Source organism: Peromyscus maniculatus, chromosome 3 (assembly GCF_049852395.1).
Source record: "Peromyscus maniculatus bairdii isolate BWxNUB_F1_BW_parent chromosome 3, HU_Pman_BW_mat_3.1, whole genome shotgun sequence".
Classification (NCBI taxonomy): Eukaryota; Metazoa; Chordata; class Mammalia; order Rodentia; family Cricetidae; genus Peromyscus; species Peromyscus maniculatus.
Window position 1 is genome coordinate 58,404,321 of NC_134854.1, and position 13,872 is coordinate 58,418,192.

General features: G+C 46.6%; 1 pseudogene; it reads right to left on the reverse strand.

Annotated features, from left to right (window-relative positions):
• Nucleotides 1–12,080: 12,080 nt before the first annotated feature.
• Nucleotides 12,081–12,454, reverse strand: LOC102919637 (histone H2B type 1-H-like; annotated as a pseudogene).
• Between the last annotated feature and the right edge of the window lie 1,418 nt (nt 12,455–13,872).

Below are 13,872 nucleotides of genomic sequence, written 5' to 3' on the forward strand. Positions count from 1 at the left end.
GCAACCACGGGTGTCTCATAACCATCTGTAATGAGATCTGGTGCCCTCTTCTGGTCTGCAGGGATACATGCAGGCAGAATACTGTATATGTAATAAATAAAACTTTAAAAAAAAAGACTAATCACAGACCCTCATTTCAAGTCTGCATGAAGCAACCCAGTAGGAGGAAAAGGGTCTCAAGAGTAAATGAAAGAGTCAGAGACAGCCCCTGCTCCCACTGTGAGGAGTCCCACAAAAATCCCAAGCTAACAACCATAACATATGCAGAGGACCAAACGCAGATCCATGCAGGCTCTGTGATTGTCAATTCAGCCTCTGTGGCCCCTATGAACCCTGCTTAGTTGATTCTATGGGCCATGTTCTCCATCTTTGTGGCTCCTACCATCCTTTCTCTTCTGTGGGGTCCCCTGAGCTCTGCCTAGTGTTTGGCTGTGGGTCTCTGCATCTGCTCCCATAAGCTGCTGGAAGAAGCCTCTCTGTGCTAGGCACTGATTTATGAGTATAGCAGAATATCATTAGGAATCATTTCATTGACTTTGTGGGGAGAGGGTGCAGTCGTGTTTGGTTCTACTCAAGTCTCTGGGCTATCCAGCCTTGGGTTTCTGGCCATCCAGGCAGTGTTGGGCATGGGCTGCCTCTCGTGGCTTGGGCCTCATGTTAGTCCAGTCTTTGGCTGTCCATTCTCACAAGCTCTGAGCCACCATTATCCCAGCACTTCTTGCAGGTAAGACAGGTTGTAAGCAGGAGGTTTTGTGGCTGGGTTGGTGTCCCAGTCCCACCACTTCAAGTCTTGCCTGGATATAGGAGATTGCCAGTTCAGGCTCTGTGCACCCCATTACTAGGAATCCTCACTCGGCTCACCCTCATAGATTCCAAGAAGTTTCTACTGCACTAGGTTTCCACATAACCCTCTAAATGCCCCCCAAATCCAGTTGTCTCTCCCCATACTCTTTCCTCCCATCCCTCTCTCCCAAACATGATCCCTCCTGTTTCCATCCCCGCCCCCCCCACAAGCAAAATCTATCTATTCTATTTTCCCTTCCGCGGGAGATCCCTGGAGCCCTCCTTATTGCTTAGCCTCGCTGTGTCTGTGGATTGTGACGTGAGCGAGGCAACCCAGACTGTAAAAGACAAACATGGTAGATACTCACTTGTAAGCAGATGTTAGCTGTTACAATACATATACGAGGTTATGATCCAGCAATGTCCTGCCTGGGTACATAACTTGACAAGTTCAAGTAGCACAAGTCACAACAGCTACCAAGTAGAAACAACTAATGGGTAAGGAGACTCAGGGGTGTTATACAATCACGTACAACAATACAAATGAATGGATCGTGGCTGCAAATGTGCGCACAGATGATGATGTTGAGCACAGGTCAAGTGCTGGGGCTAGGATGGAGCTCCATTAGTGTGCCTGAAGCTCTGGGTTTGAGCCCTGGCACTCTATAAGACCTAGTGATGCACATCTGTAACCCAGCACTTGGGGTGTGAAGGCCAGAGGATCCAAAGCGTATTACCCTTGGCTACACAACTGAAGCCTGAGCTATGTGAGATGACTCCGAAGACGGCTGGGTAGTATATAGGGTGGATGCTTTTGTAGCAAGTCTCGTCATCACTAGTGGACAGCAATGACCTTCTGCAGGTGTGCAGTTTCCTGACTGGGAGGGAGGCCATGGGGCTCCAGGTCCTGCTGGGGGCTCGTGTGCTTGAGTGGCTAGTGAGTCTGTTTGCTTGTAGACTCCCACAACTTTCCATAGGCTGACTTGGAGCTTTTGGATTTTTTGTTTGTTTGTTTGTTTTGTTTTGTTTGAGACAGGGTTTCTCTGTGTAGCTTTGGTGCTTTTCCTGGAACTCACTCTGTAGACCAGGCTGGCCTTGAACTCACGGAGATCCACCTGCCTCTGCCTCCCGAGTGCTGGGATTAAAGGCGTGCACCAGCCCCACCTGGCTTTTTTTTTTTTTTTTGGTGGAACTTTTGGATTTTATGAGTGTAAATAATGCCAACGCCCAGCCTCCCAAATGGCTAAGACCACAGACACACATTGCCATGCCCGGCTGGTATATTTAATTTCTAATAACTCATTGAGCTGCATATTTATAGTTTACATTTGATGATAACAAGGATTGGAAATAAATATACACAAGTTTGGGTTGTTCCTACATCGAGGATTGCCACACTTGATGACGACGATTCCAGTAAGGCTGCTCCAAGCCATCTCTGCACAGAACATTTGGTGTCCACCACCTCCCATAGCCATGATTCTTGTGGCAGTTTGAAAGAAAATGGCCCTCCAAAGGGAGTGGCACTATTAGGAGGTGTGGCCTCATTGGAGTGGGTGTGGTCTTGTTGGAGGAAGTGTGTCACTGTGGGGGCGGGCTTTGAGGTCTTTTTTCTCAAGCCTCACTCAGTGTGATGGTCAGTTGACGTCCTGTTGCCTCTGAGTCAAGATGTAGGACTCTCAGTTCCAGCCCCACATCTGCCTGCACGCTGCCATGCTCCCTGTCATGATGACAATGGACTGAACCTCTGAAACTGTAAGCGAGCCATCCCAATTAAATGTTTTCTTTATAAGCGTTGCTGTGGCTATGGTGTCTCTTCACAGCAATAAAAACCCTAAACTAAGACAATCCTATTCTTCCCATTTGCAGATAAGGAGACCGGGGCTTTGAGTTTGCATAATTTGCTCAGGGGCTTACAGCTAGGAAACTGCACCCTTGTCTTGCACTCTGCGGAAGGCTGGCTCCCACCTGCTTTCCAAGTACCCTTTTGCACAAGCCCAAGCCTGACTCTAATCTGGATCCTCTGAGCATCCCAATTGCTGAAACCATGCCCCCCACCCCTAATCTAGTACACATTTGTAGAGTGTAATAAGCTTTCTGTGGACTGAACGAATCCTGAATCGAAGCCCCACTTTTTATTACCCCCCTCCCCGTCATGGGTGCAAGAGCACACGTTTCTGCAAACTTCCTGAGGTTTCAAGCAGAGGAAAAGACTGGAGAGTCTCCAGCCTGTGGCTGGTGCTAATTTTGCTCGCTGGGGTCTGTCAGACAAATTCCCTACTTCCTTTTTTTACTTCCTTGAGTTCCAAGACATCTGTGTGCCTGCGCGGAGCTCCCTCCCTCCGCCTGCCACCCAGGAAGCCGGAGATGAAGAGGCAGCTGAGCTGTGCACCCACTGTGTCTGCCACAGGAGGATGTCCCAGGTGCAGCCACTCAGCAGACCCCAGGTGGGCCACTGGGGTACCGGGCCCAGAGCCCAGCCATGCTAAATAAAGCTCCCAGGACCATGTGCCTGCTAGGTTCTCAAGGTCTTCTGAGGTGAAAGACGGGAAGAAATGTAGCAGTTGGTCTGAAACTTTCCAGCTCCCCTCCAGCAATTTGTTACTGGTGTATTGGCTTCGACGCCGGGCTGCTCAATAACGCAGATACAGAGCACCGAGCAGCGCTGTGTGAAATATCACCAGTACAGCCTCTGCCACCTGCCTCCTTCACCACGAGCCCTTTGCTTGTTGCTAAAAGATTAAAAATAAGCAGCAACCACACACACAAAAGGAAATCAAGTGAAAGTCCCAGAAATCTACACATTTTCCTGCAGTTGTGACCATAATCTAAAGGTGTCCCCAACTGCTAATTATTTGCACCTAGCCCTCAAACCTCCCCAACCCATGTTACACTTTGAACTTTCTGTTGTTCTCCATGCCATATTCCTGTTGCCTGAGTCTGGCAGTCCATGCATTTCTCCTTCACCCCCTAATCCCTCCAGACTTCTAGAACCATCCATTTGGCCCTGACAGCCTTTTAGAGTCATGAGAACTTAAGCCAATCCTTTGTTTTATAGACAGCATGAAGACACATAAATAATGTCCTGTGAGAGTATCACAGGGCACTAAAAAGGTTACAGACAGTCTATAATATCCTTCAGGGAAATCTCTATAAATCTGTAGAGGGCGGGGTGAAGGGCCAAGCTCTTTCGGTTCTTTCCATAATCTCTCAGTGCACAGTGCAATAAATACAGCTCATTGTCGCCTCCCTAACCGTTAACACCTTCCTTCCTGGCAGACCTCGAGTTTGTGAGGGTGACTAAATCTCTCAGTAAGCAACCACCTTTGCCCCCATTCAGGAAAGAATCTTGACTAGCCTAAACCAAACATGGTAATTCTACTTCCCAGTGATTGGCTTAGGAACGAGCATGTGACATTATGCTAGCCAATGAGGAGAGAGGGAAGTCTGGGAAAGTTATAAAGAAGTGTGAACGAGGCTGAGTTCTGGTTCTTCTTGTGGCCCTCGACGTTGCGGTGTTGAGTGTGCAAGGTTCTGAGCCTTGGGGGCCACCTTGTGATCTGACAGACCTGAAGACAGAACCTACGCAGGGAAGGCGACAGGGACGGAAGATGGGAAGCGCTTGCTGTTTCATGATGTTGAGATGCAGAGTTAGTAAGCCTTGCCTGGGGCTTCCTGTTAGAAGAGCGTCGCTGGTTTTCCTTCTCATTCATGTGGTTGGACTGGGTTTTCTGTAACCTTGAAAGGAACCTGGAAAGTTCCTGACTGATACACCTATCTGTGACAAAGACCACTTTCTCCCCGCCCCATTATCCACCCCAGGCTGGCTTCTTCCTTAGGTCTGGGGCTGACCAGCGGTGATCGTTGTCAGCTAGACTAGATTTAGACCCAGCATGCAAACACATCTCTGAGTGTGTCAGTGAGGCTGTTTCCAGAAAGGTTTGACTGAAGAGGGAAGACCCATCTTGAATATGGGTGTCATCCACCATCCAGGGCTAGCGGGACCAGACTGAATCAAAAGGAGTTGAGACCCAGCGTTCATGTCTCTGCTTCCTGACTGGGTGTGCGATGTGACCAGCTGCCTCATGCTTTCCCTACCCTCAAACTAGGAGCAAAAACAAACCCTCCCTTCCTTAGGTGGCTTTTGGCAGATGCTTTGTTACAGTATAATTAATGTACTGATATTTCAATAATCTCACCGATGAACTTATCATATGCTTGGTCGAGGTTAGGCCTTCAACCTCATCATGAACATCTTTGTTAAATAAAGTTACCAGTCCACCATATCAGAATCATGCAGGAGGTGAGCAGAGGATGTGAACAGACATTTCTCCATGGAAGATGTACTAATGACCTGTGAGCATAAGAAGAGATGCTTGGCATCTGTAATCCTTAGGAGAAAGCACATTAAAGCCATGTGTGGGTTATGGCTCAGTTAATAAAGTGCCTGCTCTGTGTGAATATACGAGGACCTGAGTTTGAATCTCCAAAGTCCACGTGTGGAGCGGGGTGTGGTAGTATGTGTGCCGTGTTCCCTGGAGCTGGCTGGCCATCTAGTCCTGTCTAATCAGTGAGCTCCAGGCTCAGTGAGAGACCCTGGTTTCAATAAGGTGGAGAATGAGAGAGGAAGACTCTTGACGTTGGCCCCTGAGCTACACACAAACACAAAATCCCACATGAGATGCCACTTCGTGTCATGAAGGCAGGTGTGATTAAAGAGAACTAGGGAATGGTGGGTGTTTGTGAGGAGCTGGAGAAGTCAGAACTTGAATACAGACCCTCAGCCTGCAGATTAAACAGGGAGTTACTATGACTCAGCATTTCTAGCCCCAGGAATATATCCGAGGGAAATGAAAATATGAATCCATGTGAAAACTTGAACACAGATAGATAGATATTCAGAGAAGTGTTATTCCTAATAGCCTTGGGGCAGAAATGCAGATCAGTGGCTGAGCACTTCCTAGCATGTGCAAGACCCTGGGTTGGATCCTCTTCTATTGAAAAAAAAAATGTTTTAAGAACACACAATAGCCAAAGAGTGGAAACAATCCAAACCCTATCTGCTAATAAGTGAATACACAAAATGTGGCCTATTTGTACGGTGGGATATTAGTGAAAAGAAATGAAATTCTGTTGCATGCTACAATGTAGATAGATCTTGAAAGGTAAGGGAAGCCTGTCTCAAAAGGCTGTGAGCCACATTGTCCCACTCATTTCCTGTGTCAGAATAGGCCAATGCACAGAAAGAAATGGACTACTACTTGCTAGGTGGGATGGAGAATGACTACTGGAGGGCACAGGGTTTCCTAGCCATCACATCAGGGGTAATGGTGTGACCTCAGAGGGGATCCATTAATCCACACACTTGGTATGCCTCTTCCAGACTCAGATCTCCAGAAGTGTTTATGCTACTTCCTCCCCAGCCAGCCCCAGCCAGCCCGAGCATCTTTCCTCTGGAGCATTCTGTGATTGTCCGTGAGTCCGCCCACCCCAGTCCTGGGTGGCTCTTCTTCATAGTATGCATCCAGTTGACGCCTGTCATCTGTACTCTGACCCATTATCCCTGGGTTGTATTGCAATTAATCGTCTTGTTCTCAGAAGTTCTGTTGAGTGCCTCCCAGGAGATTGCCAGCAGACATCCAAATTGTTTTGAAATTGAAGGTCTGGCTAAAGCCGGAGGCATGTGCTCTTGATAGGCTAAGCAATGACTCCAATGTGCATGACCTTCCTACAGGTCTGTCCCCATCCACTTTGCTATGGAATATTTTTTTCTTTTTCAGAAAGATTTTTAATTGTGTGTGGTGTGTGTGTGGGGGGGTGTGCATATAGGTATGGGTACCTTCAGTGTCCAGAAGAGTGGGGTGTCAGATCCCCTAGAGCTGGAGTTACAGGTGGATGTTAGCCACCAGACTGAGTGGGTATTAGGAACCAAACTCATGTCCTCTGCAAGAGCAGTATGCACTCTTTTGTTTGTTTTGTTTTTCCAGACAGGGTTTCTCTGTGTAGCTTTGCGCCTTTCCTGGAACTCACTCTGTAGCCCAGGCTGGCCTCGAACTCACAGAGATCCGCCTACAGTATGCACTCTTAACCACTGAGCCCCTACTAAGGATTCCTGTCACCAGCCCAGCTCCGCCTGTGTGCTTCTCTTGGCCAACAGAGTTCATGCACACACGTGGTGTCTCAGCTGCCTCCCTTGACTTGCTCTGGTCTGGGTTACGAACCTCAGCCTCCACAGCTGCAGGCCTTCTCCCCTAGTACTGGTGTTGCCCACACCTTCCAAATTAGTATCATCTGTGAGTTTCATCGCTGATGTTTTGCTCTGCGCCTCTCTCCTCATTAACAGGTAGAAGTGCAAGACGCTCGCTCGCCATCGTAGCGGGCAAAACAGAGCCTGGCTGCCATGAGCTCTGGGGGAGGGGGGTGCACCCCATGCCAAGAGCAGCAGGCCTCTGCTGAGGTGGGGGTGCTCTCACCATACAGGAAGAAAAGTCTCAGTGTGCTTCTGAAGCTGGCTGGGAGGCCGCAGAGTCAACAACAGGTAATGAGCACCCTGGCCCTTTGGGTGGTCTAGGTCTTCCTCTTGGGCTGAGTGGCTCTCTCTTGGCCCAAGCCAGGGGCTCAGAGGCAACATCACAACTCGGTGTCCCCGCCCGTCTCATTGTCTTCCTGGGCTACAGCATCCTCCCTAGCGTCAAGCTTTTCTAGCCTCGGTGGCTTCACGATGCCCTGGAGTTTCTGACGTTGTCTAGCAACCACTTCCATCTTAATGTGGTTCTTTATCGGTTTATTTCACTGTTGTGAATACAGGCTTAGCAGGATGTTAAAAAAAAAAAAAAAACTCCAGTGTTTGAGAAAAAAGTATGCTGGAAAAAAAAATGTGGTCTATATGAGAACATCAATATTACGTAGAGCTAGGAGCTTCCAGACAAAGCAAACTTTGACGCTGTCCTACTCTGTTTTAAAATGGGGTCCTAGCAATTTCATTGATATTCTGCTTTAAACTGTTTTTTTTTTGTTGTTGTTGTACAATCCATATTCCACATTATTGAAGTATCACATTCGGTGCATCATATAGAGCATTTGAAGGTTCTCTTTATGTGTCTATGTCGGTCTCTTCCACTGGGTTCACAGGATCACCCACCATCGCTACAGCAGCACTCCATTTTCAATTAGCGTGCAATGGTACAGGTTTCCTTATGGTACTTGTACGCATGCCATCTAACTTTAGGACAGCCCCTCACACCAGAAAGAACCCCTCTGGTCATTAGTCATCTGGTTCCAGTTTCCCCAAATCTCCAACCCCTGTAAACCATGAGCTTTGTTTTGGCTCTTGCCTTTTCTGAAAAGTTCACGTGAATGGATCCATGGGGTCTTTCTGAGACTTCTTTCGCAGTGTGCCGTTCTCAAGGTCCACTCTTGTTGTGGTATTATTAGACCTCCATTCCTTTTTATTTTATTAATGTTCCACTAATTGGATATACCATGTTTTGTTAGTGGGTATCTGGGTGGTTTCATCTTTTGACTATTATGCATATTAATATGAACATTTGAGTGCATGTCTTTTTTTTTTTTTTTTTTTTTTTTTTTTGGTTTTTTTTTTTTTTTTTGGTTTTTCGAGACAGGGTTTCTCTGTGTAGCTTTGCGCCTTTCCTGGAGCTCACTTGGTAGCCCAGGCTGGCCTCGAACTCACAGAGATCCGCCTGGCTCTGCCTCCCGAGTGCTGGGATTAAAGGCGTGCGCCACCACCGCCCGGCGTGAGTGCATGTCTTAAATGTGTATTTCCTTTAAAAATCTTATTTTTAAAAATGTTATGTGTACAAGTGTTTTCCTGCATATATGTATATATGCACTACATTTGTGCCCAGTGTCTATGGAGGCCAGAAGAGGGTACTGGATCCCATTGAACTGAAGTTACAGATGGCTGTGAGCTGCCATGTGAATCCTAGCAACCAAACACAGGCCCTCTACAGGAGCTCCTAACTGCTGATCTCTAGCCCTCAAGTGCAAGGTTTTTTGTGTGATTTTAGTTTCCATTTCTCCTGTGGGTAAATTCTTAGGTCCTTATAGTTTTGAGGGCTGCCAAGTGGTTTTCCAAAGCAACTGCACCATTTGCATTCCACCTGCAGGACGCGAGGATTCGAATTTCTCGACGGGATTGTCAGTACTCAATAACCTTCATTTTGCTCCTGGCCACCTTACTTGGTATGGAGTGGTATTTTTTTTTATAGTCCCCTGATTGCTACTAATAATGAGTGTCTTTCGTGTATTTAGTGGCCATTTGCATGCCTTTTTTGGAGAAATGTATTCAGATCTTTTGCCCACTTTGAAAAGTGAGTGGCTTACATTACAGTTCTTTATATATACACTGGAAACAAATCCCATATGATCTGCACATTTTTCTCCTGTTCTGTGTGCCACCTTTTCACTTTATTGTGGCACCATTTACTGGTCAAACATTTTTAGCATTTATAAATCCAACCTTTTTTCTTTTTGTTTGTGGTTTTGATGTTTGTAGGAGAGTATTGCCTTAGTCAATACTTCAAAGACTTGTATACCTGTATTTTCTTCTAAGAGTTCAAGACTTTTAGCTTTCATATTTACTTTTGTGACCTGTTTGAAGGTGGTTTGTGTATCTGGAATGAAGAAGGGTCCAAATCTTGATTTTGTTGTATGGTGTCTTTTGAGAATTAACTCAGACCTTTCAAATGTACGTTTGTTGTCAGGTTACAACCAATGTTCTGGCCACACGTCCTCTTCCTAGTTCATCTCAGAGAGAACAAGTAGTGTTTGAAATACTGTTCCAGCAAGATCTGAGAGGGGCATGAAACCCAGAACCAACAGACCCAAGAGGGCAGCTTTGCTCTGAACTGGCAGCATCGTTTGGTAGCTGTCCCTTTCCCTCTTGGCTAGCAAACCGGGCCATCAATACCCTGGGGGCCACATCGGCTTTTTAACAGCTACTGAATGTGGAGTTCTCCCCATGTTATTGTCCTCAGGAGCACCCTGCTGGAACGAACAGCTAAGTCATGGTGCTTCCCAAGTTGTGAACCCTGTCCTTTCGTTTTGTTTTGTTTGTTTAGTTTTTAACCTGGGTCCATCACTCTCCAGTGTGTTTTCTAGCACTGCTTAATTCACATGCCAAGGTTTTAGCTGCATCCACCAATTCTGCTGGCTCGGGGAGGGTTGGAGCAGCCAGGGGAGAATGAAGGGAGTTGTTTGTAGGAGAGGAAGGGAGACGGTACGTACAGAAGGGAAGGCTGAGCCAACAGTGGATCTTTGTACAGTGAAGTAGAGGTTGAGGAAGTCAATGCTGGTCCTGGAGTACTCTTCCTCAGCTCAGCATCTGAAAGACGATGAGATTACATGCACCTGTGCACCTGTATCCTCTTCACGGTACCACGGGGCTGTGCCTGAGTGCATGCATGTGTGTGTGGGGGGGGGGGAGTGTCAGGCAGGTATATGGTGTGTCCTCTTCTTCATTGTGTCCCTGTTCCCAACTCTTGGCACCCGCTTGCTCTGCCCAGTCCTTCAGGGAGAGCCCGCCTGCATCACGAATGATCTGTTCACACCAGCTGTGAGTAACCCAATCCATATAATTCATTGGCACTTTAGTTAATCAAGCTTCCAGGCCTCAACTTTAAAGAGAGCTATGAGGGTATCTCACGGTTCCTTACTGTGTTAGTAGGGAGGGAGAGACAAAACAAGAAAGAGAGTCTGTCTTTCATGTTGTTCATAATCATGCTGGCCTTTCCATTTCAACAGTCTCATGCCAGGCTCCCAACTCTAGGAGGGAATCTCACGAAGGCCCCTGCCTGGACTTGAATCTCTGCCCCATGCATTCCAATCTAAGCTTGAACATGGAGTCATAAGAGGCCACAAACTATTCTGAAGAATGAACTACCACCAAGCCTCACTTACCTGGGTAAAGGAGGGATTGGAACTAGACCCTTACCACTTCCCATTCCCTAGTCTGACTTTCTGTGACTTCATGGTCCCACTTGCACTGGTTTCTCCCTTACTTTACCAGACATGGGCATCTGCCTTCTCAGCTCTGCACCCCCATGAGTCTGCAAGTAAAGTCAGGTGTTGGGGTGTGCTTGTGATCCCGCCATTTACTAGCTCTGTGAAACTGGGTGAGCTACTTATCTGCTCCTGCTTCAGTTTCCCTATGCATTAAATGAGGTTGTTATGAGGATTGAGTTCATTAGAAAGGTCTGTAGATAGTCTGTAGATAGTGTAGACTCATGAGCTTCTGTTTCTATTACTTCCTGGTTCTGGCTGGCCCTGTTTACATCAGAAGCATCACGGGTGGTACCAGGCCAAGCTCCCCACTGCTCTCTCTCCCATTGTGAGGCCCAGTTTCTAAATCCAGGGCCTGTTTTTGATCCCCCCCTGCCCCCTGCATACCACTTCTGGTCTCTGTTCTTCTTGGCTTTCCATTCTCACAGAGGTACATAGGTCAGATCTTGACCTTGGTGCTTCCCCACTGAGAAAACCAAATTCATCCAAAAACCAAATATCCATTCCTATAGACTTCCTGCCCCTAGTAGCCCATAGTTTGAAACCTTGTATTATACCGCACTGTATATAGTCACTACAGTAGATGGTGCAGTGAGCTTCTCCATGCCCTGTCTCCTCCATCCCCTCCATCTTCCTTGTTCATTCTTTTAAAATCTCAGCCTTGAGCTGGTAGATGATTTAAGATCAGTTCTGTGTTTGTAAATGACTTTTTTTTTGTAAACACAGAAAGAGATAAAAGTAATCAGTGTTTTGTTTAGTATATTATAAGGAAAAATGTATATTTGCACATGAACAGTAAGCTATTTAATCAGCTTATGTAATAGAGCATTTTAGTGACAGGTTTTGGAGTCAAATGTAGTTAAGACAATGATTGTAGTTTTAATTCTTCTTGCTTCAATGGTCCATTATTTCTGGCATCAGGAGTAAGTATCTACTTTTAAGCACTGACGTGTCTCCATCCTGCATCACCTGCTCTCTGGACCAAGAAGACAAATTAATAGCTTGCTTTCTTTCTTTCTTTCTTTCTTTCTTTCTTTCTTTCTTTCTTTCTTTCTTTCTTTCTTTCTTTCTTTCTTTCTTTCTTTCTTTCTTTCTTTCTTTCTCTCTCTCCCTCCCTCCCTCCCTCCCTCCCTCCCTCCTTCCCTCCCTCCCTCCCTCCCTCCCTCCCTCCCTCTCTCTCTCTCTCTCTCTCTCTCTCTCTCTCTCTCTCTCATTTCTTTCCTTATTGTTGAGTGACTCTGAAAAGAGCCTTGGAGTTAGGAGTGAGCTCGACGATCTCACTTGGAGCTGGTGTTCTTGGTAATGGCCTTGGTGCCTTCTGACATGGCATGCTTGGCCAGTTCCCTGGGGAGCAGTAGGTGCACAGCCTTCTGGGTCATCTGGGATGTGATGGCTGAGTGTCTGTCATAAGGCACCAGATGCGAAGCCTGGCCTGCGATGTGCTCAAAGATGTTGACAGTGAGTTCATGAGGCCTGCGGCCTTGGAGGAGTTGCCCATGTTGGGGTGCTCCTGCTTCAGCACCTTGTGCACGTACACTGAGTAGTTCTCCTTGAGGCTGTACTTGTCCCTGTTGCTGTTCTTCCTCACCTTGGTCATGGCCTTCATGGAACCCTTCTTTGGGACAGGCACAGGCTTCCTTGGCTCAGGCATGATATAAGGAGTTAACTTACTGGAAGAAAGCAAGTTGTCAAGATCTAGAAATTAAATTTATAGTTATTTCTTTGTTGCAAGATTCCTCAGAGCTTTTAATTGCTGATATAATTGTCTAAGGTTGACCACAGGACAACTTCCCCCTTTACACATAAAAAGTATATTTAAATATCTTGTTAGGAGTTGGGGTTTTGTGGGACCCCATTTGGGAAAACTTGCTTTACATTAAGCCATTTGACCATTCACTTGACACTCCAGAGCCTGCAGTATAGTATGAGGCAGGGGCATAAGTTGAGGGACAGTCTGTAGCTATGGTTCATTTCTGTCTGAGACAAATATAAGATGAAATAGGATGCTGGATATGGAATGGAATGTGGGGTCAATGCTGCGAGACTGCCCATTAGTGGGTGAATTTGGTCATTCACAGCCCAGACCAATTCTGTGCTTACAAACTGGAATAGACTCCTATCTCTCAGGGTAGTAGTAAAGAGCCAGTGGTATTTAGGAAAGTACTTAAACAGAGATGCTTTAGTCAAGTGAGTGTGTTTATTACTATAGCAGCAAACTCAGAAGCTGTAAGTTTATTAACACCGCACTTCACCAACTGCTTCTCTTAGGTTTTCATCATTGTGACCAAAGACCTGAGGAAATCAACCTGAAGGAGGGCAGATTTATTGCTGGCTTACAGTTGAAAGCTTTCGGTCAATAGCTGGCCAGATCCATTGCCGTGGGCATGTGGTGAAGCAGAGCAACATGCTGGGAATGCATGGTAGGGCAATATTGCTCTCCCAGTGGTGGCTGAGGATAGACAGAGGGTGAGGCTGGGAACAAGCAGGTTCCACCATCTTCCCATGTCCATTTCGTTAGGAATGTTTCAATGGACTAACTCCTTGACTGAGTGGGAGCCTCGTGATCCAATAACTTCCTCAAAGCCCCACCTCTGAGCACTTCACTGGGGACCAAGCCTTCAACACAGAACTTCTGGGGGCCTTTCATGTCCCCTTTTAGTTTTCCATTACCCATATTATATGGGCACCAGTCATATTAGACTGGAAGTCCAGCCTTATGGCCTCATTTAACTCTCATAGCATCCATAAATGCTCTGTGTCCAAATACAGTCACTTTGTGTTAGGACTTCAATACGTGGATGGAAGGGATCAGATTCAGTCCCTAGCTCAGCTTCCCATTCTGGCTCAAGGCCCACGTAGTTCTCTGTTTAGGTCTGCTCCCGGGATGGAAAGGTGTACTATAGTGCAGACAATTGGGATGGGGGCGCCTCAGACCCATATGCTGAGTCTAGGTTATTTGTTACAGCCAAGGATGTGGAATCAGTCTCAATCCTTGAGCATCTTGGGGATTAACATTTAAAATGGGATTTCTAGGTTCACTATTTCTGTGTATGTCGCCTTACACTAGAT